Genomic DNA, 7238 nt, shown 5'->3' with positions numbered 1-7238 from the left:
CAATAAGGTCTCCTGGCAGCCTTCTCTTCTCCAGGCTGAACAACCCCAACTGTCAGCCTCTCCTCATAGCAGAGGTGCTCCAGTCCTTGGATCATTTTTGTGGCCTCCTCTGGACCTGCTCTAACAGTTCCATGTCCTTGTGCTGAGGGTTCCAGAGCTGGACACAGCTCTCCAGGTGGGATCTTGTGAGAGTGGAGTAGAGGGGCAGAATCACCTCCCTTGACCTGCTGGCCATGCTGCTTTTGATGCAGCCCAGGATATGTTTGGCCCTCTGGGCTGCATGTGCACATTGCTGGCTCATGTCCAGCTTTTCATTCAGCAGTACCCCCAAGTCCTCTGCAGGGCTGCTCTCAATTTCTTCATCCCCCAGCCTGTATTGATATCAGGGGTTGCCCTGACCCAGGTGCAGGACCTTGCACTTGGCCTTGTTGAACCTCATGAGGTTCTCACAGGCCCATCTCTCCAGCTTGCCCAGTTCTCTCTGGATGACATCCAGACCTTCTGGCGTGTCAACTGCACTGCTCAGCTTGGTGTCATCTGCAAACTTGCTGAGGGTGCACTTGATCCCACTGTCTATGTCATTGATGAAGATATTAAACAGCACTGGTCCCAGTACAGACCCTTGAGGGACACCACTCATCACCCTTCTCCATCCGGACATTATGCCATTGACCACTACCCTCTGGATGTAACCATCCAGCCAGTTCCTTGTCTGCTGAACAGTCCACCCAACAAATCCATATCTCTCCAGTTTAGAGAGAAGGATGCTGTGGGAGACCATGTCAAAGGCCTTACAGAAGTCTAGATAGATGACATCCATAGTCCTTCCCTTGTCCACTGATGTAGACACTCTATCACAGAAGGCCACTAGGTTGGTCAGGCAGGACTTCGCTTTCTGAAGCCATGCTGGCTGCCTCAAATCACCTCCTTGTCCTCCATGTGCCTTAGCATAGCTTCTAGGAGGAGCTGTTCCATGATCTTCCCAGGCACAGAGGTGAGGCTGACAGGAAGGTAGATCCCCTGGACCTCTTTTCTACCTTTTTTAAAGATGGGCACAATGTTTCCCTTCTTCCAGTCCCCAGGGACTTCACCTGACTGCCATGACTTTTCAAATATCATGGAGAGTGGCTTAGCAACTACATCAGCCAATTCCCTCAGGACTCTGGGATGCATCTCATCAGGTCCTATAGACTTGTGTATATCCAGGTTCCTCAGGCAGTCATGAACCTGATCTTCCCTTACAGTGGGAGGGGATTTATCCCTGTGGTCTCTATCCTGTGGTTCATTGGCTTGGGAGGGGTGAGGAGAGAGGTTACCAGTGAAGACTGAGGCAAAAAAGTTGTTGAGTACCTCAGCATTTTCCTCATCTGTTGATACTAGGCCACCATTCTTGTTCATCAGCGGGGGTATGCTTTCTTTGACTTTCCTTTTCTGGTTCATGTACCTGTAGAAGCCCTTCTTTTTATTCTTTCCACCCCTTGCCAAATCCAGCTCCAGCTGTGCCTCGGCCCTCCTGACCCCATCCCTACAAAACCGGGCTGTGTCCCTATACTCTTCCCAGGATACCTGTCCCTGCTTCCACTGCCTGTGTAGTTCCCTCTTGCTCTTTAGTTTGACCAGCATGTCTTGACACAGCCATGCTGGTCTCTTCCCTTCCTTGCCTGATTTCTTACACCTTGGAACTGAGAGCTCTTGTGCTGTATGGAACTGCACAGCTCTCTTCTGTTCCCTTGCCCCTGAGGACCATTTCCCAGGGGGTCCTGCTGACTAACTCCTTGAAGAGCTGGAAGAATTTCGAGAAGTTTTGCTGAAATGGCTAGCAACACCCCACAGGAGTATCCCCACGCTGGGGCTTAGGATGGAAGCTGGACACAACTGTGGCAGTTTCTATATCTCACTTTTACTAATTTTTTTAAAGCCAGCTATTGATTTTTCACTTTCAAAAGGGATCTGTAGCAGATGTGACTTTTTTTTTTAACTTCATTTTATTTTAATTTCTTTTTTTTTTTCACTAAGTTTGTAATTGAAAGGGACAGTTCTCCATCTGGGACACTTGACAGCAGCTGTACAGGGGTTCTCCTGCGGCTGGCAGCAGTCTTATGCCAGGACAAGGATGTACAGAGACTACATCTTGTTAGGGCAGAAGGAAACACCATGCCCAACTCATTTCACTCCCTACATAACACAGGATATAAAGCTTTACTCAGTGATTTCTGCACAGAGCCAAATAACTTGTGGCTGAACTAGGGCATATCTTGGGGAAGGGTAATCATCTTTTTCCAGGTACAAAATATTAACATAGTATGATGTATAAGGCTTGAAGCACTCCTTTTTGTAGCCTGGGGAAAAAGACAGGTTAACCCTCTACACCCACATCTTAAAGCACCATGAGAGCTTGGGTGTCTTACTCAGTCTTCTGGATCAACAGTGTTCACTGAAAGGGGCCTGATCTCAAGGCTGCTGAAAGCAGTAGCGTTGGTGATTATGTCTGGCTGATATTGGCTTTGCTGGCTATTTCTTTGGCTTTTTGGTGGGGCTTGTATGAGGCTTACATGTCCCAGTGTGGAAATCAGGCGTTGGGGAATCACACCTGTACTTCTCTTATTAAACCATGTCTTCTAATGGTTCCCTTACTGCTTTGGGATAAATGCCTCTCTGCTACGTGTATCTGTGTGTAATGATACCCCACAGTGTCTCAACCCTATTTTTCACTGGCCTGATGTTGCTGAGAGCCGCAACATCAATCTGACCATGCTCCTTTTCTCAGGGCAATTTCTGCTGGCTCTGGGCTCTAGGATTCACACCAGCTGCTGCAGTGAGAGCTGCTGAGGGGGAAACAGCATCCCAGCAAGATGAGCTTGCACCTTGTAGACAACGCGGTGCAAGGGGAACTGCTGGTGAAGGTGAATTTGGGGGACAAAGTGGCCGTGCTGAATTGTTACCTCCTCACCCCTCTGACAGGTGATGCAACATTGCAGTCAACAAAGCAGGGCAAGAAGAAATTAATCTGTTTTAAGGAAAGATCCTGAAGCTGGAGGTGAGAAGAGACAATTCAGCATCATTAAATGTAAGTGAATTTGGGGCTGTGTGCCCGGCTGGGGCTAGCCAGCGCTGCGGCAGCCGCTTGCCTGGAGCCAGAGCGTGCTGCAGTCCCACTCAGATGCAGCCGGGAGATGCGGTGCTGACAGCCATCCATTCTGTAAATTAAATTTCACTCCCCTCGGTCATCCTCGGCTCATGGCCCTGCTTGCTTGCCGAAGGATTGCTGATTGCGCAGATTACTGTGGGCTGAGTCCAAAACCTGTGAGATCAGCGAGAAAGGCTTCAGCAGCCCAGGGAGATGCGAGCTAGGTGTTCCAGGAGTGGGTTTCAACTCACACATTGCCTCCAGCTGTGGGCGTGAGGGGTGGGACGGGACTGGGGACCTCCTTTGCTGCTGTTGTGGGATGCAGGAGCTGAACTTGGCTGTCCCACTGCCATGAGTGGGACAGGACAGGCAGTATTCCCCTGGTGCCTGCCTGCTTTCCCTTTTTCTCCATCCCAGCCTGAAACCTTTCAACGAGGACTGAACTAATGGACCGAAGAGCCCAAACTCTCTTGTTCGAAGCAGTGAGAGGGGACTACATTAGCCATGTGCTTAAGCATCTCTCCTTGAACCAGGATGCAGATCCCTGTTACAGTATCCCACCTCTGTGGGCTGAAGTCCCTGCATCTGGGAAGGTGAGAGGAACATATGAGCAGCTAACTGGAGCTGGGAAAGTACTGCTGTGTCAGCAGGGTCTGAGGGGACCTTCTGGCCTCAGAAGCAGAAAATCCCAAAAAACAAAAGCATGATCCTTGCTTGTGACTCCTGCTGTGTTTTCCAGTGATACGCTGGGGGAAAACAGTCTGTTTAGGTTATTGCACAATGTAGATATTTATAAAATTGGATCTATTTAAACAGAGGAATGTGTTTTTTCCCAGTGAGGTCTCCGAAAAAAACAGCAGTATGTCACTTGACCCAGGCCTTTAACTGGAACTATCTTGGCAATTTAATGAAATTAAATGGCTGGACTATGGGGAGTTCATTAGTAAGTAATCCAAAGGCTAAAGCTCTCTGAGCTAGTTCAGCTCTCAAACACTTATTTGTGTTTGCCAGATTCAGTAAAGCGAAACGCCTTAATAGGAGCTGGCAGTATTTATAACATGCTCTCCTCTGATCAGGAGATGGTAACATATGTACTGGGATGACTTCATATTTCTGCATGAGATGTGAAATAAAAAAAAAAATCACCTCCAGAACGGCCACAGGGTTCCCTGAATTTCGCTGGGCGGGCTCGGGTGGATTTGCAGAGACGCTTCTGCTGCTCAACATCTTAAACCTTTTGCTTCTGGCAATGCAAGTGAGGGAACCTCATTTATTTCCAAAAAAGCTTTCAGAGACTGCTACTGAACGTGTGAGGGACTCTGGCTTTCTTGTCATGCTGGGCCATGGATGGGATTATGAGCTGTTTTATTTCATGTCATTTGCCCAAGGGGGGACCAAGGATGTAAAGCGCCTGTAGGATTTTGGTGGGTTGTAAAAAAGGATGCTGAATTGCCGCTTATTTCCTTTGAGTGGGGATTCAGAGGAGTGAGAAGGGTGAGGACCTTCCTCCTGCTGCATAAAGCGAACCATGTGAATGTGCTTAAGTTTCACACTCTTGAATTCACCAGGTATAAACAAGATTTAGAAGTAAGTGAGCTGAGCTGCAGCGCCACTAAAGGTTTGGCAGATAATTCACTAAAAGATGCTTGAGATAGTTAAAGGAATACCCTGACTCCAATATACCCAAATTTATTTGTTAAGGTAGCGTCTAAAGACCCACCAAACCCTGTGCTGGCCCTTAAAGCTTGTCCACCATGAAAGTCCCCAGGGAAGGGTCTGTATGCCACATCCTAGAAGTAGCATATAGTTTTTTAAAAACTGATTAAAACCTCTTGGTCTGAATTTGGTAGAAGTCCAATGCAATCATGCAGTCAACCCTTGGGCTGGAGTTGAAGGGCTATGGATTAGATCCATGTGGGAAAACTTCCCTGACATGAGTTAAAGCTGGTGACATTCTAGGAGGAAACGGGAGTTTCTGTAATTGAAACCCATTTTGTGGAAAAATTCTTGCTGGGTTTTAGTATAGCTGCTGTACAAGTTCTTCTAAAAGTAAATAATACCATCTGCCAGGTGCTTCTTGCAAAGGAATTCTGGTATGAATGTTACAGAGGGAAAAACATCAATCTGAGTAATAGATATCTAAATATTGTCAGATCCGCAGTGGTTTCAGCAGTGCAGTTTTTGTTCTGCAGTGCACAAAATGACCCAAGAACAAGTGGATTTTTAAAAGATGGTCACTGCCAAACACACAGGAGGCCTGCATCTTTTTACTGAGGGTGCCTGAACCTTTCTTGATTTACACCATGGCACTGCATCCCCCAAAAGAGCTTGCACTAAATTAGGCATTGCCAAATGCAACTTCTGTGTCTTAAATTTACAGTATGGAAGAAGACTAGAGATTTTATCCGGAGTTAGGCTGTGAAAGGTCTTGTGGCAGATACAGGAGACACTAAGTTCTGCTGAAGCCCATTTAGCAATCCCATTTTCTCTTCTTTGAGCTCAGGCCAGCTGCTAAGCTTTGCAGGCACCTCTTCTCCTTCCAGGCTTTTGCTAGACTGGTTCAATGAAGTCCCGGGGCTGGTGAAGAGCCAGAATTAGCCACAGCTCTGAAAATCTCCATTTCCAGCATGGTGTTAGGAAGAATGGTCCCCTGGGCCTCTCCATGGGTGCTGTACAAGCACAGGCATCCACCCTACAGCAATCAGGGGTGTGTTTTTATTCCTAAACCCTCCTTTCCACATAAGACAGAATCCCTGCAATCCCATCCAAGTCTTTCTGCACTTGCTATGTCTGTCCAAGGCAGCCCTGCACTCGAGGTCCAGGCAGGACGAAGTCCACGCACGACCTGGGCCATGTCTCGAGGCGCTGTTGCAAGTCCTGCACATCCACGCTGTGGCTGTGGCATAAGAGGAGACCTGTGGACACTTCCTCACACACTGGGATGAGCAAAATGTGAATACCTCTTTCCAAGGCTGGTATTTTAGCAAGAGATAACCACAGGTCAGGCCTGTAGCTTTGGCAGCACTGAGCATGTTGTTTTGCTGGGTACTTTGGGAAGCCTGTTGTAAATGTCACTAGAGGCGTGGGGTGCTCCCGAGGAAGTGGCCTGGAGCACACAGGTTTGGGTTTGGATGGGAAAGGTGGTGCGTTTCCTTGCGAGGGAAGTGGGGATGGGCAGTAGGGACAAAAGTGGCACAGCAACGACATCTTGTGATGCACAGCGACGGCTGCAAGTGCTCGCTGGGAGAGCAGAGCGCTGCCGGCTGGGAAGCCCTTGTCCCCTGCCCAGCTGGAGCACTCGGCAGTGTTCTTGCTCGGAGGACAGGGGCTGCCGGGCAGGGAGGGGGGAGCTGAAAGACAGGGATGGACGTTGTCCCCAGCGTGTTGTGATGAGTCAGAGCCAAAGCAGAATTTTGACAACGGCAGAGCAGGGATGGGAGTGAAAACACTGTGAAAGTAAGTCCTGCTTATTACATCCTTTTTTTTTTTCTTTTTTTCTTTTCTTCTTTTTTTCTTTTAGTATGGCATTGCTGCACTGAAAGCTCTCTCAAATGCTCTGTGGAAACATGTGTTCCATCCACCTGCAGATACCTGCTGAAATAGGTACACAAGTAACATTTAATTTTCTTTTTGCAAGAAGTGTGCAAGTACAAATATCCTGTCTTATATCTGAGGATCACTGTGGCTGAAGACCCACATCTCAAAATGCAGACTGGCAATTCATCCCAAACAAGGGCGGTACTACTCATCCTTTCCCACTTTGATTGCACCAAAGAGTAGCAGTGGCAAAAGTTACTCCAGACTTGCACCCTGGGAATCAAAATTCAATGTTTCTAGTGGAAAGGCAGCAGCAAAGGCTGAGGGCAGGTTGAGTTGGTGCCCCACTGTTGCCCAGCTGCTGAAGAGCTGCCTCTTTAAAGGGCCAGCCCAACCCAGCAAGTGGACAATTCTTCTTAAGGCCCTTTTGCTGTACCCTGGGTTGAATTATGATCACTTTTATACCAAACTCATGCAAAATCAGAAAGTTTTGGAACCATGGTGGCTGAGTTTCTTTTTGAGACTTTGTTCACACCAGTGCTTCACTGCAGAGCTTGCAAGACAGAGGTCACGC

General features: G+C 48.0%; 1 long non-coding RNA gene across 1 annotated transcript in view; it reads left to right on the top strand.

The window, feature by feature from the left end:
• Window positions 1-3544: 3544 nt before the first annotated feature.
• LOC142057649 (uncharacterized) overlaps window positions 3545-7238 on the top strand; it is a 36575-nt gene continuing 32881 nt past the window's right edge. Inside the window, exons 1-2 of the long non-coding RNA XR_012660705.1 lie at window positions 3545-3720; window positions 6648-6730. This is a non-coding gene — a long non-coding RNA (uncharacterized LOC142057649). The remainder of the gene's footprint in view (window positions 3721-6647; window positions 6731-7238) is intronic.

This window comes from Phalacrocorax aristotelis, chromosome 5, assembly GCF_949628215.1.
Source record: "Phalacrocorax aristotelis chromosome 5, bGulAri2.1, whole genome shotgun sequence".
In the NCBI taxonomy this organism is placed as follows: domain Eukaryota; kingdom Metazoa; phylum Chordata; class Aves; order Suliformes; family Phalacrocoracidae; genus Phalacrocorax; species Phalacrocorax aristotelis.
The sequence above is the reverse complement of the archived record's forward strand: the minus strand, read 5'-3'. Positions and strand labels throughout refer to the sequence as shown.